This window comes from Callithrix jacchus, chromosome 1, assembly GCF_049354715.1.
Source record: "Callithrix jacchus isolate 240 chromosome 1, calJac240_pri, whole genome shotgun sequence".
Taxonomy (NCBI): domain Eukaryota; kingdom Metazoa; phylum Chordata; class Mammalia; order Primates; family Cebidae; genus Callithrix; species Callithrix jacchus.
This window is the reverse complement of record NC_133502.1, coordinates 89,388,549-89,414,885: the sequence shown is the minus strand read 5'-3', so window position 1 is coordinate 89,414,885 and position 26,337 is coordinate 89,388,549. Positions and strand designations below refer to the sequence as shown.

General features: G+C 41.1%; 1 long non-coding RNA gene and 3 pseudogenes across 1 annotated transcript; 2 read left to right on the top strand and 2 right to left on the bottom strand.

Annotated features, from left to right (window-relative positions):
• Positions 1-26,112, bottom strand: LOC108590007 (uncharacterized). Its single transcript, XR_001909373.4, has 3 exons — positions 25,754-26,112; positions 982-1,031; positions 1-855 (listed from the first exon to the last, which is right to left on the bottom strand). It is a non-coding gene; the product is annotated as an uncharacterized LOC108590007 (long non-coding RNA).
• LOC100409373 (ATP synthase F(1) complex subunit alpha, mitochondrial pseudogene) lies at positions 12,497-13,784 on the top strand (annotated as a pseudogene).
• On the top strand, positions 16,808-20,352 carry LOC118153903 (fibroblast growth factor 4 pseudogene; annotated as a pseudogene).
• On the bottom strand, positions 22,659-25,642 carry LOC100410093 (gamma-aminobutyric acid receptor-associated protein pseudogene; annotated as a pseudogene).
• Positions 26,113-26,337: the final 225 nt, after the last annotated feature.

Genomic DNA, 26,337 nt, shown 5'->3' with positions numbered 1-26,337 from the left:
TTTTTTTAATGATAAATGCTTTTTATTACATAATATTTAGTAGTCATGCTCAATCAACAAGGTCAACAGAAACTTGTAAATATTCTGCTAAATAATCTAGCACACTATACATACACATTTTTCAGTGCAGTAACATTCAAATAATCCTTGTATTCTTTATTCAGACAATTCTGCAAACTAGGGAATAAATAAAGTTATGAATGCATAAGAATTTTTTTTCAAGCAGGTAAGATTAACAGAGATTAAAATGTATTGATAAGTCAAAGACTGACCCTGATCCTAGTAACACCAAACTCAAAGTAGCTCTTGGTCAGAAAGTGCAAGAGGGTGCATGAAAATCATCACTCCATGGTTTCTCAGTGGTCTATTTGAGGTGATTATTTTTAACCACTAAACTGTATTAACTCATAATAAAAAGTAACTAGTCAAAATTTAGAACATTCTGATCAAAATGGGTCTGCACATGCCTTTCAAACGCCTGCTGGTCATAGTCAGGAGGGAACTGCTCGCTGCACATTGGGCATACCTTCCAGTGACTTTCAACATGTTCTTCAAATTTGCTCTGATCATAGTTGGGAGGGAACATTAACTCACAAAGGGGACACTTCTTGTGAACATCAAAGCTGGAATCAAAGCAAAAGCCTGTCCCATGCCCACGTAAATGTTGACTTGGAAGATCTGGAGCAGCAGACACATTCTCATCTTCTTTGCTATCCTCGGGGTCCTCTAAGCCATCAGGCCGACTAAGGTTTCGAGCAGGCTGGCTGCAGACAACATTGTCTTCCAGTCCCCAAGAGGGGACTCTCGCAGGTGGCCTTTGTATTTCATCTGGGTAAAAAGCACCATCTGCTCCATCTCTTGTTTCCTGAGATGCATAAGGATTACCATATTGCAGAACTGGTTGTGCATTTGACAGTGTAAGAATATAGTCATTTCGCTCTGAACATGTGTTGAAACATTGAGGACTCTGGGAATTCTGACCTTCCATTTTCCCTTCTGCTTGATTTTCTGTAAAATTCTGTAAACATTTTCTGTAGTGAGAGAATACAAGTTATTTGATCTGAAATTACTATTTAATGAAACATATTATTTGACTATTAAATCATCAATTCTTTTGGAGCTGGCCAACAACATATCAATTTATTTTTAGTAGGGCAGCTCATGATAAAGAAAAGCAGAAATCCCATAAGGACAAAAAGATTACTGAATGCTCTTCCTTACAGTACTTAAATTTTGTTTAGGATGAGATAAATGGAAAAAGAGCTTCGGACTTTAATAAAGATCCAGAAATTTGGGAAAATTTTCCAAATGTTCATCTGGATGAGTAAACTGTCACATTTCCAGATTGAAGAACATTTTCTATTATTATTCTGCATGGAGTAGTATTAGGGGAAATGCTAAATTGAAAAAGTTACCACATAACGATATCCAGAGGATCATATTTAATTGGCTTTTTACTTAAACAAAAAAATATTCAATTATCAATGTTTCTGAGCAAAAATAAGGCAACAGGCCAGGCTTTAAAAATAAATATGAAACTATAAAAGATGCATGTCTTATATTCTGCCAGACTGAATGGGGCAATGGTAAAGGAGAATGCAGAGGCCACAGAATTTATATCACTGCTTTATTATTGCCTCACACGCATCAACCCTTGAGGCAGGAACGATGTGTTCATAGAAACCAACTTGCCAGTGACCACGCCAGGAAAGTTCAAATACATTTCGCTACGGCATGGTAAGAATACAGTAATATTCAAAAACAACAACAACAAAAAAGAATACAGTAATATTGATGTAAGATTGACTAGAATTCAGTAAACATAGAAAATTGAAAACTGATAATAGTAACAACCATCATTAATTCATGAGTTCTTGTTATATACCAGGCGCTATATTAGTGCTCTCTGTCTGTCTCTTAGAAACCACACATATTCATATATATTTACATAAAATGATTATACAATTCCAGCAGCCACATAAAAGTTTGGAAACAGTTTCTTTTTTCTCGTTTTGAAGAAATGGGGAAAGACAGACACAGACAAATATAGAAACTTCATAGCATTCACACAGTGGATACAGAATGGAGCCTGAATTAAAATGCTTCCTTTGATAGAAGAGGCTTCATTGTGACAAATATGCTAGTTCCTCTAAACCCAGACTCCCTCCTCTTCAAGTAGTTTGAGCCCTCTTTCCTATGCCTAGACTTGTAGCTTAGCTCTCAGAAATGATTTGGCTGGTTCTCTCACATGCCGCCTCCTCTCCCATCCTGACTCTCCACTCAAAAGGTAAGCTGTTCTGTTCATTCTTTCCCTTAGTCTACCCTCCCTCCTATATGTCTTCACCATATTCTCTCTGGAACACCATTCCATTCTCATCAACTCCCTCCACATCTTCTACCTCACACACCTTGACTTAAGTGAGCCTTCTACAAAGACCCTGCCCACCTCCCACCTCCAGCAATTGCAAAGGGATCCTTCTCAGAGCTGGAGGCTTCTTGAGTTTGGGAGGAGAGGCCAGTGTTGTCCATCTTCAGTGCAGTTCAGATCGTTCCTCCTATGTAACAAACCCTTTTCCTGGAGGCTCACAACATCCAGCCACATGAACCTGTGCTTCTTTCTCACACTCCTTTGCTTTTACTAAAGACTTTGAAGCTTTTTCTTTAGAACCAAGTTCCATCATTTCTATAACTGGCACGTAATGGTTGTTAAATTATATTTTTAATAAATTCACAGTGATTATTCTTAATAAATTATGTGTGACACACTCACAATTCATGAAGCTTTTTCTTTAGAACCAAGTTCCATCATTTCTATAACTGGCACGTAATGGTTGTTAAATTATATTTTTAATAAATTCACAGTGATTATTCTTAATAAATTATGTGTGACACACTCACAATTCATGGTGAGACCATGTATCTTGAGACAAGAGTTGAGAAGGACAATAGGACACCCCTTCCCATACTCTGAATTATAAGTTGCATGATCTTGTCAGTATCAGGATCGTCAGCCATTCACTTCCACAGCCAAATTCTAGATGTGCTGCAACTATGAAATATTCAATTATAACATCACATACACATACTTATTCCAAATGACATTCCTCCAGCTATCACTCCTCACCTCCACTCTGCCTTTCTTCATTGTGTTGTAAAGAATAAATTGGCTCATTGTGACAATCTTGGTCAGTATCCCCATTCCTCCACTACTTTGTCTTTCTGCTATACCTCCTATGGAAAAAAATTCCACATAATAATCCACCAGACTGTCTTCTGTTCTCCTCCTACACAAACAACTCCCATACAGACAGAGAAACTCATACAACTGCATTCGAAGTTCATTTGAAAGGCATAGCTGCCAAACCCAATTGGAATACCACCTGGTGTTTCTATATTTTCCTAAGCAACTTTCTCTTTCACTTCCCACATAGCATATTTCAACCCTCTATTGTGCTTTAGTTTTCTTTCTTTATTTATCACTACGTGAAAGAGTAATTCATTTATTCTGCACTAATTTATTAGACATCTGTTATGTCCCAGGCACAGGGTGCTAGGTACTATGGTAGAAAAGAGTATAATGTTTGGCTTTGTTCCCTCTCACTTCTGCCTTCATTCCTAAGAGCACTCACCTATCTCTGTGTCCGCCTTGCCTAGGGGAAGAGATATCTTCCTCCATGCCCAACCATTCCACCTGTACTCTGTCAGCTCAGCCATTAGCTCAGTTAGCTTATCACTCTCTCCTCTACCTGCAAATTCTCCATCCTACTGGCTCTCCCCCACCAGCGCTTACACTTATTTATTTCTGCCCTATCTTTAACCAATCAATATGACCACTGTTAACCATCATGTTTGCTTCTGAGTTTTTCCCTGTATCTTCTACACCCTTCAGACCCACGACAGAGTTGTCCACACTCCCCTCCTCATTCATTTCATTCTCTCTCCAGCCTCCTTCAGTTTGGCATCTTCTCCACTATTCTACTGCAATGGTCCCTTCCAGGGTCAACAAAGCCTCTTTATTCGAAAATGCACAGGACACTTATTTTCTTCAGTCTTTGAACTCTGCAGGTGTTTTTTTGGAGAGGGGCAGAGGCACAATAAAAAAAGAAAACTTCAGGCCCATATACCTAATGAACATTGACACAAAAATTCTCAACAAAATACTAGCAAACTGAATCCAGCAGCACATCAAAAAGTTAATTTAACACAAAAAGGCAGGCTTTACTCCTGGGATGCAAGGCTGGTTGAACATATGGAAATCAATAAATGTGCTCCACCACATTAGCAGAATTAAAGCAAAACCCTTATGATCATCTCAGTAGATGCAGAAAAAGCTTTCAATAAAATCCAACATCCCTTCATGATAAAAGCCCTCAACAAACTAGACATCTAAGGTACATACCTCAAAATAATAAGAGCCTTCTGTAACATCCACAGCCAACATCATACTGACTGGGCAAAAGCCAGAAGCATTCCCCCTAAGAACAAAAACAAGACATGGATGCCCACTTTCACTACTACTATTCAATGTAGTACTGAAAGTCCTAGCCAGAGCAGTCAGGCAAGAGAAAGAAATAAAAGACATCCAAATAGGAAAAGAAGAGGTCAAATTATCTCTCTTCACTGACAATATGATTCTCTCTCTCTCTCTTTCTCTCTCTGTCTTTGTTTTTTTTGGAAACTGAGTATCCCTCTGTTGCCTAGGCTGGAGTGCAGTGGCACTTCTGGGTTCAAGCGATTCACCTGCCTCAGCCTCTTGAGTAGCTAGGATTACAGACATTCACCACCACGCCCAACTACTTTTCGTATTTTTTAGTAGGGGCGGGGTTTCACCATGTTGACCAGGGTGGTCTTGAACTCTTGACCTCAAGTGATCTGCCTGCCTCAGCCTTCCAAAGAGTAAGATTACAGGTATAAGCCACCATGCTTGGCCCCTGACAATATGATTCTATATCTAGAAACCCCTAAAGACTCTGCCAAAAGGCCCCTAGAACTGCTAAATAACTTGCAGTAATGTTTCAGGATACAAAAATAATATACAAAAATCAAAAGCATTTCTTTTTTATTTTATTTTATTTTTTTTTATTTTTTCTGAAAGATTATATTCAGAGCAATTTTGCTTCTTTTTTTTTTTTTTTTTAAATTTTTTATTGGATTATAGGTTTTGGGGTACATGAGCAGAGCATGCAAGACAGTTGCGAAGGTACACACATGGCAGTGTGCTTTGCTTTTCTTCTCCCCTTCACCCACATTTGGCATTTCTCCCCAGGCTATCCCTCCCCACCTCCCCCTCCCACTGGCCCTCCCCTTTTCCCCCCAATAGACCCCAGTGTTTACTCCCCTTTCTGTGTCCATGTGTTCTCATTTTTCATCATCCACCTATGAGTGAGAATATGCGGTGTTTCATTTTCTGTTCTTGTGTCAGTTTGCTGAGGATGATGTTCTCCAGATTCATCCATGTCCCTACAAACGACACGAACTCATCATTTCTGATTGCTGCATAATATTCCATGGTATATATGTGCCACATTTTTCCAATCCAGTCTATTATCAATGGGCATTTGGGTTGATTCCAGGTCTTTGCTATTGTAAACAGTGCTGCAATGAACATTCGTGTACATGTGTCCTTATAGTAGAACGATTTATAGTCTTTTGGATATATACCCAGTAATGGGATTGCTGGGTCAAATGGAATTTCTATTTCTAAGGCCTTGAGGAATCGCCACACCGTCTTCCACAATGGTTGAACTAATTTACACTCCCACCAACAGTGTAAAAGTGTTCCTTTTTCTCCACATCCTCTCCAGCATCTGTTGTCTCCAGATTCTTTAATGATCGCCATTCTAACTGGCGTGAGATGGTATCTCAATGTGGTTTTGATTTGCATCTCTCTGATGACCAGTGACGATGAGCATTTTTTCATATGACTGTTGGCCTCATATATGTCTTCTTTCGTAAAGTATCTGTTCATATCCTTTGCCCACTTTTGAATGGGCTTGTTTGTTTTTTTTCCTGTAAATCTGTTTGAGTTCTTTGTAAATTCTGGATATCAGCCCTTTGTCAGATGGGTAGACTGCGAAAATTTTTTCCCATTCTGTTGGTTGCCGATCCACTCTAGTGACTGTTTCTTTTGCCGTGCAGAAGCTGTGGAGTTTCATTAGGTCCCATTTGTCTATTTTGGCTTTTGTTGCCAATGCTTTTGGTGTTTTGTTCATGAAGTCCTTGCCTACTCCTACGTCCTGGATAGTTTTGCCTAGATTTCCTTCTAGGGTTTTTACGGTGCCAGGTCTTATGTTTAAGTCTTTAATCCATCTAGAGTTAATTTTAGTGTAAGGTGTCAGGAAGGGGTCCAGTTTCTGCTTTCTGCACATGGCTAGCCAGTTTTCCCAACACCATTTGTTAAACATGGAATCTTTGCCCCATTGCTTGTTTTTGTCAGGTTTATCAAAGATTGTATAGTTGTATGTATGTTGTGTTGCCTCCGGTGCCTCTGTTTTGTTCCATTGGTCTATATCTCTGTTTTGGTACCAGTACCATGCTGTTTTGATTACTGTAGCCTTGTAGTATAGTTTGAAATCCGGTAGTGTGATGCCCCCCGCTGTGTTCTTTTTGCTTAGAATTGACTTGGCTATGCGGGCTCTCTTTTGGTTCCATATGAAGTTCATGGTGGTTTTTTCCAGTTCTGTGAAGAAAGTCAACGGTATCTTGATGGGGATAGCGTTGATTCTGTAAATTACTTTGGGCAGTATAGCCATTTTCACGATATTAATTCTTCCTAACCATGAACATGGAATGTTTCTCCATCTGTTTGTGTCCTCTCTGATTTCGTTGAGCAGTGGTTTGTAGTTCTCCTTGAAGAGGTCCCTTACGTTCCTTGTGAGTTGTATTCCAAGGTATTTTATTCTTTTTGTAGCAATTGCGAATGGCAGTTCGCTCTTGATTTGGCTTTCTTTAAGTCTGTTATTGGTGTAGACAAATGCTTGTGATTTTTGCACATTGATTTTATATCCGGAGACTTTGCTGAAGTTGTTTATCAGTTTCAGGAGTTTTTGGGCTGAGGCAATGGGGTCTTCTAGGTATACTATCATGTCGTCTGCAAATAGAGACAATTTGGCTTCCACCTTTCCTATTTGAATACCCTTTATTTCTTTTTCTTGCCTGATTGCTCTGGCTAGAACTTCCAGTACTATATTGAATAGGAGTGGTGAGAGAGGGCATCCTTGTCTAGTGCCAGATTTCAAAGGGAATGCTTCCACTTTTTGCCCATTCAGTATGATATTGGCTGTTGGTTTGTCATAAATAGCTTTTATTACTTTGAGATACGTTCCATCGATACCGAGTTTTTTGAGGGTTTTTAACATAAAGGGCTGTTGAATTTTGTCAAATGCCTTCTCTGAGTCAATTGAGATAATCATGTGGTTTTTGTTTTTGGTTCTGTTTATGTGGTGAATTACGTTGATAGACTTGCGTATGTTGAACCAGCCTTGCATCCCCGGGATGAATCCTACTTGATCATGATGAATAAGTTTTTTGATTTGCTGTTGCAATCGGCTTACCAATATTTTATTGAAGATTTTTGCATCTATGTTCATCATGGATATTGGCCTGAAGTTTTCTTTTCTCGTTGGGTCTCTGCCAGGTTTTGGTATCAGGATGATGTTGGTCTCATAAAATGATTTGGGAAGGATTCCCTCTTTATGGATTGTTTGAAATAGTTTTAGAAGGAATGGTACCAGCTCCTCCTTGTGTGTCTGGTAGAATTCGGCTTTGAACCCGTCTGGACCTGGGCTTTTTTTGTGTGGTAGGCTCTTAATTGCTGCCTCAACTTCAGACCTTGTTATTGGTCTATTCATAGTTTCCGCTTCCTCCTGGTTTAGGCTTGGGAGGACACAGGAGTCCAGGAATTTATCCATTTCTTCCAGGTTTACTAGTTTATGCACATATAGTTGTTTGTAATATTCTCTGATGATGGTTTGAATTTCTGTGGAATCTGTGGTGATTTCCCCTTTATCATTTTTTATTGCATCTATTTGGTTGTTCTCTCTTTTCTTTTTAATCAATCTGGCTAGTGGTCTGTCTATTTTGTTGATCTTTTCAAAAAACCAGCTCTTGGATTTATTGATTTTTTGAAGGGTTTTTCGTGTCTCAATCTCCTTCAGCTCAGCTCTGATCTTAGTAATTTCTTGTCTTCTGCTGGGTTTTGAGTTTTTTTTATCTTGCTCCTCTAGCTCTTTCAATTTTGATGATAGGGTGTCAATTTTGGATCTCTCCATTCTCCTCATATGGGCACTTATTGCTATATACTTTCCTCTAGAGACTGCTTTAAATGTGTCCCAGAGGTTCTGGCACGTTGTGTCTTCGTTCTCATTGGTTTCGAAGAACTTCTTTATTTCTGCTTTCATTTCGTTGTTTACCCAGTCAACATTCAAGAGCCAGTTGTTCAGTTTCCATGAAGCTGTGTGTTTCTGGATCGGTTTCTGAATTCTGAGTTCTAACGTGATTGCACTATGGTCTGAGAGGCTGTTTGTTATGATTTCTGTTGTTTTGCATTTGTTGAGCAGTGCTTTACTTCCAATTATGTGGTCAATTTTAGAGTAGGTGTGATGTGGTGCTGAGAAGAATGTGTATTCTGTGGATTTGGGGTGGAGAGTTCTGTAAATGTCCACCAGGTTTGCTTGCTCCAGGTCTGAGTTCAAGCCCTGGGTATCCTTGTTGATTTTCTGTCTGGTTGATCTGTCTAGTATTGACAGTGGAGTGTTAAAGTCTCCCACTATTATTGTGTGGGAGTCTAAGTCCTTTTGTAAGTCATTAAGAACTCGCCTTATGTATCTGGGTGCTCCTGCATTGGGTCCATATATGTTTAGGATCGTTAGCTCTTCTTGTTGTATCGATCCTTTTACCATTATGTAATGGCCTTCTTTGTCTCTTTTGATCTTTGTTACTTTAAAGTCTATTTTATCAGAGATGAGAATTGCAACTCCTGCTTTTTTTTGCTTTCCATTAGCTTGGTAAATCTTCCTCCATCCCTTTATTTTGAGCCTTTGTGTATCCTTGCATGTGAGATGGGTTTCCTGTATACAGCACACTGATGGGTTTTGGATTTTTATCCAATTTGCCAGTCTGTGTCTTTTGATTGGTGCATTTAGTCCATTTACATTTAGGGTTAATATTGTTATGTGTGAATTTTATACTGCCATTTTGATGCTAAGTGGCTGTTTTGCCTGGTAGTTGTTGTAGATTCTTCATTATGTTGAAGCTCTTTAGCATTCAGTGTGATTTTGGAATGGCTGGTACTGATTGATCCTTTCTATGTGTAGTGCCTCTTTTAGGAGCTCTTGTAAAGCAGGCCTGGTGGTGACAAAATCTCTGAGTACTTGCTTGTTTGCAAAGGATTTTATTCTTCCTTCACTTCTGAAGCTCAGTTTGGCTGGATATGAAATTCTGGGTTGCAAGTTCTTTTCTTTAAGAATGTTGAATATTGGCCCCCACTCTCTTCTGGCTTGTAGTGTTTCTGCCGAGAGATCTGCTGTGAGTCTGATGGGCTTCCCTTTGTGGGTGACCCGACCTTTCTCTCTGGCTGCCCTTAGTATTCTCTCCTTTATTTCAACCCTGGTGAATCTGACGATTATGTGCCTTGGGGTTGCTCTTCTTGCGGAATATCTTTGTGGTGTTCTCTGTATTTCCTGCAATTGAGTGTTGGCTTGTCTTGCTAGGTGGGGGAAATTTTCCTGGATGATGTCCTGAAGAGTATTTTCCAGCTGGGATTCATTCTCTTCGTCCCCTTCTGGTACACCTATCAAACGTAGGTTAGGTCTTTTCACATAGTCCCACATTTCTTGGAGACTTTGTTCATTCCTTTTTGCGCTTTTTTCTCTGATCTTGGTTTCTCGTTTTATTTCATTGAGTTGGTCTTCGACTTCAGATATTCTTTCTTCTGCTTGGTCCATTCGGCTATTGAAACTTGTGTTTGCTTCGCGAAGTTCTCGTATTGTGTTTTTCAGCTCCTTTAATTCATTCATATTCCTCTCTAAGGTATCCATTCTTGTTATCATTTCCTCGAATCTTTTTTCAAATCTTTTTTCAAGGTTCTTAGTTTCTTTGCATTGATTTAATACATGATCTTTTAGCTCACAAAAGTTTCTCATTATCCATCTTCTGAAGTCTAATTCCGTCATTTCGTCACAGTCATTCTCCGTCCTGCTTTGCTCCCTTGCTGGTGAGGAGTTTTGGTCCTTTCTAGGAGGCGATGTGTTCTGGTTTCGGGTGTTTTCCTCCTTTTTGCGCTGGTTTCTTCCCATCTTTGTGGATTTGTCTGCTGGTCGTCTGTGTAGTTGCTGACTTTTCGTTTGGGTCTCTGAGTGGACACCCAGAATGTTGATGATGAAGTATTTCTGTTGCTTAGTTTTCCTTCTACCAGTCTAGCCCCTTCGCTGTACGACTGCTGAGGTCCGCTCCAGACCCTGCTTGTCTGGGGTGCACCTCTAGTAGCTGTGGCACAGCGAGGGATGCTACCAGTTTCTTTTTCTGCTCTCTTTGTCCCAGGATGATGCCTGCCTGATGTCAGTCTTTTGGATATAGAGGGGTCAGGGAGCTGCTTGAGGAGACAGTTTGTACTTTATAGGTGTTTAATTGCTGAGCTGTGCACTCTGTTGTTCATTCAGGGCTGTTAGGCTGCTATGTTTGATTCTGCTGCAACAGAGCTCATTAAGAAAACCCTTTTTTTTCCTCAAATGCTCTGTGTTGAGGGGTTTGGGCTTTATTTTTGGATGTCCGTTGAGGTCCTGCCCAGCTAGGACTCAGACTAGCCACTGTTTGGCTGCCGAGGCTCCGCCCTGCTGTTGTGTGATTCATGCTGTTCCTGCGGGCTCTGCTGTGGTCTCCGCCACACCCTGCAGCGGAGTCTCTTTGTTGTAGCGTGTTGCCTCAGCAACAGCAGGCTGCGTCAGCAGTGGGTGTGTATCTCAGTAGGGACGGGTTGCCTCGGCAACGGCTGGCTGCCTCAGCAATGGGCGTGTATCTCCGTTGGGGCAGGTTGCCTCGGTAGTGGTGGACGCCCCTCCCCCACAGAGTGTCTGGGACCGTCTGCTCGGGATAGTTTGAAATCCCGGTTTTGTTCGTCCCACTGGGTATCCCACTTCCTGCAATCCCCTGGGCTGGGCTACTGTCCAAGTCTCATTCAGTCTCAAGTCCAGACCTCTCAAGTCTCAGGTTGCCGGTTCAACAGGGCACCCGGACAAGCGCGCCCTGTGGGGATTGCTGGGTAGAGCCGGCCGCCGCTGCCCCAGCTGCCGGCTTTGCCAGGCAGACCTACTGCCTGGCGTCCCGTGTCTTTTTTATACTCGGGAGTTTCCCCGTTCTGTGGGCAACAAAGATCAGTCTGGAAATACCGCTCTGACTCACCGTTTGCAGATTCAACGAGAAGAGCTCCAATCCTGGGTTGTTCTCACAGCGCCATCTTGAGTCCTCCAGCCAATCAAAAGCATTTCTATATATAACTGCATACCCCAGCCTTGAAATGCATTTTTAAACTATTTTTTCCTTTCCTTCCTAATCTCAGAATGCAGCCTTTTACTATAAGACTCTTTTGTTCCTCTCCCTTTCCCACCAGGCATATCTATGCACAGTGCTTGCTTATCTAATTATGTGCTTGCTTAGAAATTCCAGGGGCCAATTGTGAAATAAACCTGCAGAGAGACCCAGGTGCAGATCTTCTACAGGGGAGTTATGCCCAAGTCAGGATGACGCAAATCAAACCTCTAGATGGGCAATTCCTTGAGATAACTATGGGAGTAAGACATGCAGATATGCTCTCCCTTTTCACTACTCACATCTATATCCCACCCCTTTTTCCTTCTTAAACCTCTTCACTCAGCCCAGAAGGCTGAGATGGCTCTCCTGAGCCTTATGCCCAGTGATTCTCCCATCTGCTAGCATTTGACCAAAAAAGGTTGCTTTCCTTTCACCACATGCTTTGACTTCTGAGAGGAGGGCAGCTGGACTTGAGCTGGTTACATATACACCAATAATGTTCAAGCTGAGAGCCAAATCAAGAACACAATCCCATTTGCAATAGCCACAAACACAAAAAGAAATACCTAGGAATACAACTAACCAAGAAGGTTAAAGATCTGTATAAGGGGTCCAGATGCTGAGGCTGTGGAGGTACAGCCTGCGGAGAAACTGCAAAGATCCTGTCAGTGCACGCTGTCGCGGCCGTGGAGTGTGCCTTCCCTTGGTAGGCTGGACTTGTCTCCAGAAATGCCTTGGGTTCATCTTTCACTGCTGCAAGAAATCTCCATACCTCTAATGCTCATCTTCAGAAGACTGAGACTGCTGAGATGTCCTCTATTCTTGAAAGCATATTCTTGGAGCTGATACCTCTGTTGACCTTGAAGAAACTGGGTTTGTCTTAAGTATTGGTGATGGTATTGCCCATGTTCATGGGCTGCGGAATGTTCAAGCAGAAAAAATGGCAGAGTTTTCTTCAGGCTTAAAGGTAATGTCCTTGAACTGGGAACCTGACAATGTTGGTGTTGTCATTGGAAACAATAAACTAATTAAGGAACGGGATATAGGGAAGAGGACAGGAGTCACTGTGGACGTTCCAGCTGGTGAGGAGCTGTTGGGTCATGTCATTGATGCCCTTGGCAATGCTACTTATGGAAAATGTCCAATTGGTTCCAATACCAATAGGTGAGTTGGTATGAAAGCCCCCAGAATCATTCCTCAAATTTCAGTGCAGGGACCAATGCAGACTGGCATTAAGGTTATGGATAGCTTGGTACCAATTGGTTGTGGTCAGTGTGAGCCAATAGACTGGGAAAACTTCATTGCTATTGACCCAATCATTAACCAGAAACGTTTCAATGATCGAGCTGATGAAAAGAAGAAGCTGTACTGTATCTATTTTGCTATTGATCCAAAGAGATCCCCTGTTGCCCAGTTGGTGAAGAGACACAGATGCAGATGCCATGAATTGCACCATTGTGGTGTCAGCTATGGCCTTGGATGCTGTCCCACTTCAGTACCTGGCTCCCTACTCTGGCTGTTACATAGAGTATTTTAGAGGCAATGGCAAACAATGACTTATTCAAACAGGCTGTTACTTACCGTAAGATGTCTCGATTACTCCACTGAACCCTGGTCATGAGGCCTATCCTGGTGATGTGTTCTACCCACACTCCTGGTTGCTGGAGAAAGCAACCAAGATGAACAATGCCTTGACTGCGTTGCCAGTCACAGAGACACAGGCTGGTGATGTGTCTGCTTACATTCCAACGAATGTCATTTCCATCACTGACAGATCATTTTGGAAACAGAATTGTTCTACAAAGGTATCCACCCTACCATTAATGTTGGTCTGTCTGTGTCTCGTGTCAGATCTGCTGCCCAAACCAGGGCTATGAAGCAGGTGGCAGTTACCATAAAGCTGGAATTGGCTTAGTATCATGAGGTTGCTGCTTTTGCCCGGTTTGGTTCTGACCTCGATGCTGCCACTCAACAGTTTTTGAGTCATGGTGTGCATCTGAGTTGCTGAAGCCAGGACAGTATTCTCCCATGGCTACTGAAGAACAAGTGGCTGTTATCTATGTGGGTGTAAGGGGGTACCTTGATAAACTGGAGCCTAGCAAGATTACAAAGTTTGAGAATGCTTTCTTGTCTCACGTTGTCACTCAGCACCAAGCACCAAGCTAGGCACTATCAGGGTTGATGGAAAGATCTCAGAAGAATCAGATGCAAAGCTGAAAGTGATTGTAACAAACTTCTTTTCTGGATTTGAAGCTTAAACTCCTATGAATTCACATCAAATACCAGCCCAGTTTTGTCATTGTTTGTTCTAGGAAATTAGTTTCATTTGTAAAAGGGTTACTCTCATACTCTTTATACACAGAAATCAGATGAAAAATAAAGGTCAAGCAAAATAAAGTTTCCATAATATGAATAAGAAAAGATTTCTACAAGGAGAACTGCCAACCACTGCTGAAAGAAATCAGAGATGACACAATAAATGAAAAACATTCCATGCTTACGGATTGGAAGAATCAATATTTTTTAAATGGCCATACTGCCCAAAGCAGTTTAAATATTTAATGCTATAACTAGCAATGTCATTTTCCCCAGAAATAGAAAAAAAAACTATTCTAAAATTCATATAGAACCAAAAAAGAGCCCGAATAGTTAAAGCAATCCTAAGTAAAAAGAACAAAGCTGTAGGCATCATACTACCCAACTTCAAACTGTATTATCAGGCTACAGTAAGCAAAACAGCTTGGTAGTGATACAGAAACAGACAGATGAATGGAACAGAATAGATAATCTAGAAGCAGATCTGCACACCTATAGCCATCTGCTCTTTGACAAAGCCCACAAAAAAAATGGGAAAATGATTCCCTATTCAATAAATGGCACTAGAATAACTGGCTAGCCATATGCAGAGATATGAAACTGGACCCCTACCTTTGCCATACAAAAGTTAACTCAAAATGAACTCAAATGTAAGACCTCAAACTATAAGAATCCTAGAAGAAAACTTAGGAAAAAACAGTATTCTGGACATAACCTTGGCAAAGAATTTTTGCCTAAGTTTCCTAAAGCAATTGCAACAAAACCAAAAGCTGACAAGTGGGACCTAATTCAACTAAAAGGCTTCTTCTCAGCAAAGAAAAGAAAAACCTATCAATAGAGTAAACAAACAATCTACATTAATAGGAGAAAATATTTGCAAACAATGCATACAACAAAGATCTAATATCCAGAACCTATAAGAAACTGAAATTAAGAAAAAATAAACAAACAACCCCGTTAAAAAAATGGGCAAAGGACATGAACAGACACTTCTCAAAAGAAGACATACAAGTGGCCAACAAACATAAAAATGTCCAACATCACTAATCATCAGAGCAATGCAAATCAAAGCCATAATAAGATACCATCTCATCCCAGTCAGAATGGCTAATATGAAAAGGTCAAAAAACAACAGAGGCTGGTGAGGCTGTGGATAAAAGGGAATGTGTATAAACTGTTTAGGGGAATGTGAATTGGTTCAGCCACTGTGGAAAGAGTTTGAAGATTTCTCAAAGAATTTAGGACTACCATTCAACCTAGCAACCCCATTATTGGGCATATACTTGAGGGAAAATAAATCATTCTAAAAACAAACCACATTTACTCCTATGTTCATAACAGCATTATTTGCAATAGCAGAGACAGAATTAACCTAGGTGCTCATCAATGGTAGATTGGATTGGATTTTTAAAATGTGGTACATAGGCCAGACACAGTGGCTCATGCCTGTAATCCCAGCACTTTGGGAGGCTGAGGCAGGTGGATCACGAGGTTAAGAGATGGAGACCATGCTGGCCAACATAGTGAAACCCCATCTCTACTAAAAATACAAAAAAAATTATCTGGGTGTGGTGGTGTGCCTATAGTCCAGCTACTCAGGAGGCTGGGGCAGAAGAATCACTTGAACCTGGGAGGCAGAGGTTGCAGATCATGCCACTGCACTCCAAGCCTGGTGACAGAGCGAGACACCATCTCAAAAAAAAAAAAAAATGTGGCAAATACACACCACAGAACACTACACAGCCATGAAAAAGAATGAAATCATGTATTTTTCAGAAACATGCATGCAGCTGGAGGCCATAATCCTAGATAAATCATTATAATTTAGGAACAGAAAACCATATACAGCTTGTTCTCACTTGTAAGTGGGAGCTAAACACTGAGTACACATTGACATAAATATGGTAATGATAGACACTGTAAACTACTAGATGGGTCAGGAGGGAGCGGGGATGGGCGGAAAAACTACCTTTTAGGTAATATGCTCAACTGCTTGGGTGATAGAAACCATACCCTAAACATCAGCATTACGCCACATACCTGTCTTAAAATCTTGCAGATATGTCCCCTGAATCTAAAATAAAAGTCGAAATTATTGTTTCAAAAAGAAGTTGTTGTCATTACAGGAAGTGGTAGATATTTTGGATTCTGCCTAGGCTGTTCTCTGAATGAGAAGGGAGCCCATTTGATTCTGTTTGAGATAAGTATTCCTGCTCAAACCATTCTGGAAGGAATCAACTTTATACATGGAGACATGTGTCATCTCTCTGGGGTAAAGAAAGCGTTCCAGGATATAGATGTCACTTGTGTGTTACATATTGTCTCTTATGTCATGTCAGGGTGGGAACAATTGAATCAAAACTGGCTTGAAGAAGTCGATGCGGGGGACACAGGCAGTGTCCTCCAGGCTTGCAGGAGAACAGGAGTAATAAAATTACTTTACACGAGTGCCTTTAATGCCGTATTTGGAGGTGAAATGGTCAGAAATGAAGATGAATCTCTGTCTTTCTTAGCTCTTCATCTCTGTAGTTGTCACTACTCTCGGACAAAATTGACTGTAGGCAAGAAGATGATGGAAGTAAATAGTATTTTTCCTTCCCTACATTCCCAACATCCTTTTTTTAAAAAATTTTTTTAAATTTTTTATTGGATTTTAGGTTTTGGGGTACATGAGCAGAGCATGCAAGACAGTTGCGTAGGAACACACATGGCAGTGTGCTTTTCTTTCCTTCTCCCCTTCACCCACATTTGGCATTTCTCCCCAGGCTATCCCTCCCCACCGCCCCCTCCCACTGGCCCTCCCCTTTTCCCCCCAATAGACCCCAGTGTTTAGTACTCCCCTTTCTGTGCCCATGTGTTCTCATTCCCAACATCCTTAATCCCTTCCCTGTAAATCTGTGACCACTGGGACACTTGGTTCCACTAGGAGAGCTTTCATCCACTGTGATCCCTCATCTACAGGCTCAGTGTCACCAGAAGAATGATGTGCTTGGCGCAGGGAGGCGCGCACTGCTCCGCAGGGTCCCAGCTCCAGCCGTGCTCTTTCCTCTCAGTTCCCCGCTCCATGCAGCCAGGGTAGCGCCCGGCGACCTGGGGCCGGGTCGCTCGTCTCGCGCTACTCCTCCGCTGCGCACTCCCGCCCGAACTCGGCCGTGCGCTCCCGCCGGCCACCCCAGGCGCAGCTCTGACCCGCAGCTTCCCAGGTGCACTGACCGCCTGACAGACTCGCGGCCCTTGGGCCGGGATGTCGGGACCGGGGACGGCCGCGGCTGCACTGCTCCCCGCGGTCTTGCTGGCCTTGCAGGCGCCCTGGGCGGGCCGAGGGGGCGCCGCCGCACCCAACGGCACGCTGGAGGCCGAGCTGGAGCGCAGCTGGGAGAGCCTGCTGGCGCGCTCGCTGAAGCGCCTGCCGGTGGCAGCGCAGCCCAAGGAGGCGGCCATCCAGAGCCGCGCCGGCGGTTACCTGCTGGGCATCAAGCGGCTGCGGCGGCTCTACTGCAACGAGGGCATCAGCTTCCACCTCCAGGTGCTCCCCGACGGCAGCATCCGCGGCGCGCACGGGGACACCCGCGACACCCTTGTTCACCAGTGAGTGCAAGTTCAAGGAGATTCTCCTCCCCAACAACTACAACGCCTACGAGTCCTACAAGTACCCCAGCATGTTCATCGCTCTGAGAAAGAACGGGACGACCAAGAATGGGAACCGGGTGTCACCCACCAATAAGGTCACCCACTTCCTCCCCAGGCTGTGACCCTCCGGAAGATCCCTGCCTCAGCATCGGGAAGCCCCCGGGAGGGGAGCACCGAGGGCCGCCTTGGTGCACTTTCCTTGGATAAGAGTTTAATGCAACAGTAGGTGTAAGATATTTAAATTAATTATTTAAATGTGTATTGCCACCAAATTATTTATGGTTCTGAGGGTGTGTTTTGTAATTTTCTGGGGGGAAAAAAACAAAAAGCAAAAAAACCAAAAAGCCAACTTTGACTTTTCTGGTGCACCAGTGGAGAATCTTACCATTGGATTTCTTTAACTTGTCAAAAAGTTGTCAGGAGTGTGCTGCTATTCTGTGTTTTAAAATAAGGTGACGTTGGATTCCGATGTCAATCCCTGTAGTATGATGTGGAGCATCATCTCTCTGTACGGAAAGGCCTGCCCGAAGCTTGGGAAGCCAGTTCAGGGGGCTCCCGGCTAGTAACCTTAGAGGCTGCTCCTTTTGTGCCCTGTTGCTATTAGTCGGGACATATCGGTTTACTTTGGGCACAGAAAGTTCGCTGTCGAAGTCCTCGCTGCCACTCTGTTTTTAGATCTGCCAATACGGACCTGTGAACTTTCCTGTAGTCAATCTTCCTTGATCTACCAGATGGGAGAGACCCCTGGACAACTTTATAAACTCCTGTTTGCCTTTTTTGGATCAGCGACAGCCACCATCGCTGTGATCATTGGGGAAAAGACAAAGCTATTTCATAAATTCCGTGAAGAGGAATCGGTATCCCACTGGAAGGCTAGAAATGGAGAAGATGGTGTATTTGCAATCAAGACAAAAACCCTAGTGAGGAAAAATAATCTGTGATAGCAGATGCTTCTGATGGTGTGTAGAATATATATTTTAAAACAAACAAACTCCCACCCTCACCCCCACCCCAAACGGGCTTCCCTGGGCTTACTTAGGGAGCTTTGGGCTAGAGCTAGCTATTATTTTTATGTGAAATGTCCTTGTAATTGTACAAAACACTTGATGCAGCGTTTGCGTGGAGGAGGCTGCTGCTTTCTGATGCATTCCCTGCTTAAGTGCGTTTAACATCTACCTCACAAGCCCTGGAATCTACAGAAAGCTCAGACCCGGTGCAGGCGTTTGCCATCCCAAGTGGCTTTTTTTCCCATATGTAGCCAAAAAAGATTGCAGATAGCGTGGGTGCGTCCCATTCGAATCTTGGCACGTTTGAGCTATCTTGACCCCGTGATTTACTTTTAGTAAGGGTGATCATGGTGAAAATATTTGCAGACAGCTGTTACAGTGCATTATATGGTCACCAAGTAACCTTGTTTTTCTTTATATATTTTACAAATGTAACCCCTGTTGTTGAAGGAACTGTGGAAAAGGCAGGGTGGGTTATGTTTAAAAACAGTTCCGAGGTGATGGCAAACATTTAATTTTAATGAATGACGTTTTAGAGTTTATACAAAATGACCTTAGCTTGCTACCAGAAATGCTCCGAATGTTTCTTCAAGACTTTAATACTCTCCTAGGATGTTTCTGAACTGTCTACCGAATTAACTTTATGGGAGTCTACAGACAGCAAGACTGGAAAATCTGATCGTAGTTTTTGTCTTTCACATTCCTTTTGAAAACGCTTTGTTTGAATGCAAATCATCGACTTAAAATACTATTCTTAACCGGAAGAAAGAAGACACTTGTAAAGCCACTAAGACAGGACCACACATCTTCAACTGCTGTTCCTACAACGTAATAAAATGTTCCCAATTTTAAAACCACACCCTAGACTCCAGGACTGTTGAGGAAAGATGACCCTCGTAGGTCTGCATGCTGTTCGGGATTGGGGGTTTGAAGGGATAACTGAGGATTTTCTGGATTTTAATGTATTCATCTAATAACAAACCATGATTGTCTTAAATGCCTTAAATTATTATGGAATTTCTTGTCTCTGAGCCCAATCAGATTGTCAGAATTAACATGTGTTAGGCGCAGCGTTTGATCACCCTTGACCACTTCTGTAGATGGTTCTTCAACAAATCATGTGTGTTGCCTGTAGGGACGTAACTGCACCTTTCAAATATTGTTTTCATATTGCTGTGATGGGGATTCAAGGTTCCTGTATGTCCCGCTGTTTTCAGAAATGTAGTTTTATACAGGTGCCAACCGACCCTCGTTGTGATGTATGTGCTGTGCACACTGCTGTGCTGACCACCGTGATAAGCGTTTATCCTGTATAGAAAGACGCCGCTGGACTGGATACATGCAATTGGGAAAGGAATTAAAAACTATTAAAAATGGGCCTTGAAATGCCAAAAAAAAAAAAAAAAAGAATGTTGGTCTTTTCCAGATAGCTGGATTACACAGCATTTAACTTTATCTTATTTCATTTTTTATGAGAAGTTATGAAATTGGAATAAAAAGCAGAAACAAAGAAAGATATCTTCTGAAATATACATTTTATAAGAACCAAGGAATTAGTACCTGAAAAAATAAACTAATACTTAAAATTAGTTTATATAGGGAGATAATTATATTTCTTGCCAAAATGTCTATCACCCTACTGATTCTCTGTTTGAAATAAACATTAGAACTTTTATATGTCGAAATATGAAATTTTACAAATTTGCCATAAGAGGCCGGAGAACTAGCTTGCTCTTTTTCCACCATGTGAGACTACAATAGGAAGTCAGCAGTCTGCAATCAGCAGTTACCAGAACTTGACCATGCTGATGCCTTGATCTTGGATTTCCCAGTCTCCAGAACTATGAGAAATAAATGCTTCTTGTTTAAGCCACCCAGTTTATGGTAATTTGTTATATCAGCCTGAAGTGATTAAGACAAAAATGCTGAGCAACAGGACTATATAGTAAAATTCCATAACTTGTTCTGGAGTTTTAGATATATTACAAAGGTCTGGAATGCAATAGGTCCTCAGAGATTGAATATGGCACCAGCAAGGGGAGTGTGGACATGAGCCAGATCCTAATAGAAAGGATATTTGCCCTTTATGGCTCCTTTATGGAACCTCCTTTATGCTTCCTTCCAGGAGCATGCAGCCCAGAATGCAGGTCTGATGAAGTGACTGGTACCACAGGCATGTCGGAATCAGAGAATCATGATTGTTCTTGTAAATGATACTTATGGACCAAACAGGCACATTGGGCTCAGAACATAGCAATTTTTTCCCTAAGTCTGTCAGTGCATATATCTTTTACAGGCCAGGTATGTCAAGAGTCTACATTTGAGAAAGGTCTTAAAACCCATACAATATACATTTTGTACACAATTTCAGAATTCATAACAGATTATACTCAAGATACCGCATTTTATCCAGTGTGTTTTTACATTATAATTTCATAGGGTAGGAGCTTCTCATTTTCAATGCCAATTTACTTTTATGTGATATTCACATTTTGTACCAATCTGGTGTTCAGATTTTATATTACTTGATATGATTGTTTAAGTGCATAATCACTTAAAGTTTCTGTTATAAACTTATGGGTAGTATGACATAATATAAATTATATTAGAGATGGTATATTTAATATCCCCTAAAATACTAAATAACTTACCAATATCCTAGTATTTAAATATATAGTTGATAACTCGAAGTAATTTATCACTGTTTCTTTGCAATCATTTGGATGTCACAGTAGTTTAAGGCTTAATGATGATTAAGAACATTTAGTGAATTTATGTACACTTAAATGAATTGATTTAACATTTCAGCTGTTTATGTGTAAGGACCCATAAAATTATCCATTTAAATGACTTGAGAATTAAAATGTAATAGTTTACTCTTGGAGCATTACTTTTTCTCTCTCTGGTTATTGGTTAGGCTACTGAATGTTTTTTTAAAAAAATCAATGTTTTAAATATTATTTGTTTGTTTGTTTGTTTGTTTGTTTTGAGACGGAGTTTTGCTCTTGTCACCCAGGCTAGAGTGCAATGGCATGGTCTTGGCTCACTGCAACCTCCACCTTCTGAGTTCAAGTGATTCTCCTGCCTCAGCCTCCTGAGTAGCTGGGATTACAGGCCCTGCCACCATGCCCGGCTATTTTTTGTATTTTTAGTAGAGACTGGGTTTCCCCATGTTGGCCAGTCTGGTCTCAAACTTCTGACCTCTGGTGATCCACCCTCCTTGGCCTCCTAAAGTGCTGGGATTACAGGTGTGAGCCACCTCTACCAGCCCAAATATTTTTATATGAAATTATGGGGGATAATCTCGTTTTTAGTAGATTTGTATTTTGGTAATATTTGTATTCTGAGTAGATTTTTATGAGGTATCCTTATTTAAAGAGAAAAAATTATTTTTTCCTGTTATGATTAGCATTCTTTATTAATTACCACCCATTTTGGTTAAGATAGCTTCATTTAATTCATATAACATTCTATTTGGTAATGTATGGTGTAAATAAAACAGTAGTTACAATTTCACGAAGGATCTGTGCCAAGAATCACATGGCACCACGTAGCCATCATTACCTACAAAAATGCTACTTTTAAATTCTTATTTTTTAGTGGGAATATTGAGGCTTAGAGATGTTAAGTAACTTTCCCAAGAATACACAGCTAGTAGATTCAGATTTATAAGACCACAAAGCCTGCGTTCTCAGTTACTACCCTGCTCGCTGGAACTTGAGGGAGCAAATTCTAATCAACTTATGGCTCTTCTTCCCCTAAAGATCTTAGCTCAGAGAGGAAGGAGACCTTCATAGTGCAGAGCTAAGGTTTTGAGTAGGTCGTGCTTGACTTCTGGGGCATGTGACATGTGAATACAACTAGTTTTTTTTTTTTTTTTCAGTTCAGCTTGGTGGTTTCTTCTTTACTGATGTGCCTCCTACCTTCCCCCTACAATTTCAGTCCTTCCAACTACCCCTAAAAAAGTAGGTAGTGAAAGGAAGGGATTGCTGGGGTTCTGAGCCTCTTGCGCAGTCAGAAAGGGAACAGAAACCAAAACAATCACTAGATGTGAGGGAGACTGACAATCAAGACTCTAAAGCAGAATGGGAAAGGCAGGCAAAGAAAGGGGAAGAAAGGAGAAGGGAGAGGTACAAGATGGCAACTCCACCGTTACCCCTCCTTAGAGAGGCTGGAGAGAAAGCCTCAAACATTAAGAAGTGCCGGTCCTGAATAAGGGAGGTGGTATTTGAGGTTGAAGGGGAGGAAGTCAAAAAAGGGGGGCCACCTCTCTCTTTGTAGAATGAGAGCTCCCTCCAGCTCAGGGGGAGCAGCTTCACAGACCGTAGACACTTTCGTCACTATAGGCAATGTACAGAAAGAACTCTTCTTCATGATGTTCCTGGTAAAGTTGACCCATCGTGGTGGGTGGAATTACATTGTTGACAAAGAAAAACAAGGCATCCTCAGATCGGAGATGAATTCGCTTCCGGATCAAGAAGTAGAACTGACCAACTGTGAGAACAGAAGGCACCAGATATTTCTTTTTGTCCAGGTCTCCTATCCGAGCTTTGGGAGCCTTTTCTACTATCATCTGCACCCGGTCCGGGTATTTCTTTAGGTTCTTCTGGCCCTCAGAGCGGAGCTTCTCAAAGGGATGCTCTTCTTTGTACACGAACTTTATCCTCCCAGGAACCGGGCTGGACCGGGCTGGACCGGGCTGGGCTGAGGGAACCCGGGGGGTCCGGACGGAGGGGGGCGGCGGCAACAGCGGCGACGGGCGGGCGGATTCAGCGGAGCGATCCACAACTAGTTTTATGATGGTAAAATCATTGGCACTTCCATGGAGGATCTTGCGTTTCTCAGGGCTTGAGAACCAACCATCGGCTGCGTAAGGTTAAGTTTTTTTTGTTTTTGTTTTTGTCTTTTTGAGATGGAGTTTCGCTCTTGTTACCCAAGCTGGAGTGCAATGGCGCGATCTCGCCTCACCGCATCCTCAGTCTCCTGGGTTCAGGCAATTCTCCTGCCTCAGCCTCCCGAGTAGCTGGGACTACAGGCACGCGCCACCATGCCCAGCTAATTTTTTGTATTTTTAGTAGAGACGGGGTTTCAGCATGTTGACCAGGATGGTCTTGATCTCCTGACCTCGTGATCCACCAGCCTCGGCCTCCCAAAGTGCTGGGATTACAGTCGTGAGCCACCGCGCCCGGCCCCCTCAACCACTCTTATCTGAAGTCATCCTCATCTCTCAGGGATTTTCAGCACCATCTGTCAGCCGCACACTCTGACCTTGTGTTCAGTGACCATTTTTATTGACTTTTGTCTCTTCTGGCCTTTCCACGGTGGCTTGGCTTTGAATCTCCTACTAATTAGCTCAGTAGTGATTACAGCACTGGTTTTGAGAGCAGCCTGTTGTTTTTTCTTATCTAAGAGAATTTTTTCTCTCTCTTTATCTGGAAGCATTAGCTTGCTGGCTATGCTGACTTATGTCATTGACATCAGATCAATATCCTAAATCTGATCCTAGGATTCCCATCTATAGTTTCCCCACACAAGCCAAGGGAAAAGACACACTCGATTAAGACCTCATACTCTTTCCTATTTGGCTATTTTTTCTCCTCTTGGAGAAAGAGTTTCCCCAAAATACTATATGAAGTATGAAGTATTATTTTGTTAGCCCATTAATTTAGTTTTATATACTGTGCACAAACTTTACATATAATTTTAATAGGCTCAGTCATCTTTTTTCTTCAGTTTTTCATTGAATTTTATCTGACAGACTATTTAAGTTAAATAATTAGATATAGTTAGAAAATACTTTCATTTAGGGATGAAAATCTACCAGAATGAATTTGTGACAGTTAAGAATTTGCGTTACTTACCATCTTAACTGCTGTAAAATAAAATAAATCTATAAGAATTTTAGGAACAAGGCTTTTTAAAGTCTACTATTTAGCAATTATTCTAAATGTTAATCTCAAAAATTATTTAAGTTAAATAATTAGACATAGTTAGAATATACTTTCATTTAGGCACCAAAATCTACCAGAATGAATTTGTTACAGTTAAGAATTTTTGTTAATTACCATCATCACTGCTGTAAAATGAAATAAACCTAAGAATTTTATGAGCAAGGCTTTTTAAAGTCTACTATTTAGTTTAGCAATTATCCTAGATATTAATCTCAAAAATTAGACTAAGGGATTTTCCCTTTTAGGAAAACATATAAATAATTATAGTAAAAATTTAAAATTAAGATACAGACATTTATTCTGTTGGATCCCAAATATCTTATTAGGGAATGATTTTCTCTCTTTGTGTGATATTCTCTAAAACACTCACAGAAAGATACAAAGTATAAATCTGATTTTTTTTTTACCAGAAGTTAGAAAAGTAGAATATATTTGGTATGATTAATTGAGAGTTTGTATTTCCTCTGCAATCCAGAAATATTATTGTTTTAAATATTTGTAATATCATTAATTTTGAAGTTTTTAGTTTAAAAAGACATTCCTGAAAGCCCCTAATTTGTGAACATTTGCTACTACAAAATTTTTAATAATAAGCAATTGAGAGAGAAAAGTCCTTGAATTTATGCAAATGACATAGCAATCTTCATGCCTGTCAACTCTTAAATAATTAAACGATCATGAGATAAGAAAATGGATTTTTTCCTACTCTTGTTTGTATCTTGTCGTTTTGAAAGAGAGTACTTGTTAATAATACGCTTCTGATAAAACTAAAACTAAGGAAAGTATGTGATACAGCCCTGAGTCTTTCTCCTCAAGTTCGCTTTTTAAAAATGAAGCATAATCAGGGATAATGTAGCCTCCACCTGTAAGGGAAGGCCGGCTTTATATATTAATGAAATAGGCAGCTTCTTACACGATGTGATTTCAACAAAACCAGAAAGTATGTCCTGCCTCTAAATAACTCCTCTTCCCGCCTAATACCAATATCTGAAATGTAACTCCTCTTCCCGCCTAATACCAATATCTGAAATGTTACCGTGACTGATTTCTTTCTGTCCTGCCCTGAAGTTCTTTCCTGACTGCAAAGAACAGCACGTTTTGAATGTTTCAAACTGTCATACGTGCTGTCTCCAGAAGAGTGGAGTGATGAACCACCAGACATTCTAAGTCACAGGATAAAATGACATACTATATGATTGTCAGTTTTACCATGTAGTAAAAGTCATTTAAAAGACCAAGTTTACATTTCCAAGAACACAAACTATATTATAGAATAAAGCCGAGGATTAAAATAGTCCCTTGTTTTTGCTTTAGGTTACTCACCTTGCTGTCAGTAATTGTATTCACTGAAGTATTGAAGAACACATTAATGTTGGTTTCAGATCATCTGACTTTAAATTCCACGTCTCAAATATGTTGGCACTTTGACCTTGCATAATTCAATGACATCTCTCTGCACCACTGTTTCATTCTATATAAAATGATTGACAGTAATAGTTATCCCACCCAACTGGCACTTCCAGTTCTGTTAATTGGCCAAACTGGTTTTCCTAAAGCCTTGTAGCTCTACAAAATATCAGAAAATTGTATTGAGTCTACTTTTAAGTAGATGTGAAGCTCTCGAGGAAGCCCTGAAGGCAATCCAGAAATAGAGTTGCCTGGGGAACAGATACTGACCTGGGTTACCCAGAGTGTGGGTATTAAGAACTGTTCAGGGGAAAGTAAAAGTAGGCCTTGGACACGTAAAATGCTAGAGAAGGCTGAGTCAGACTTCTTTCATATAGCCGAGTCACAACAGGCCAAGGACATGAATCTAGGAAAGAAAGTAAAAAAATCTACAAGCCAAATGAAAAAAAAATCTCCAACCTTGATACATTTTAATGAAACACCACATTACAAAGAAAAAT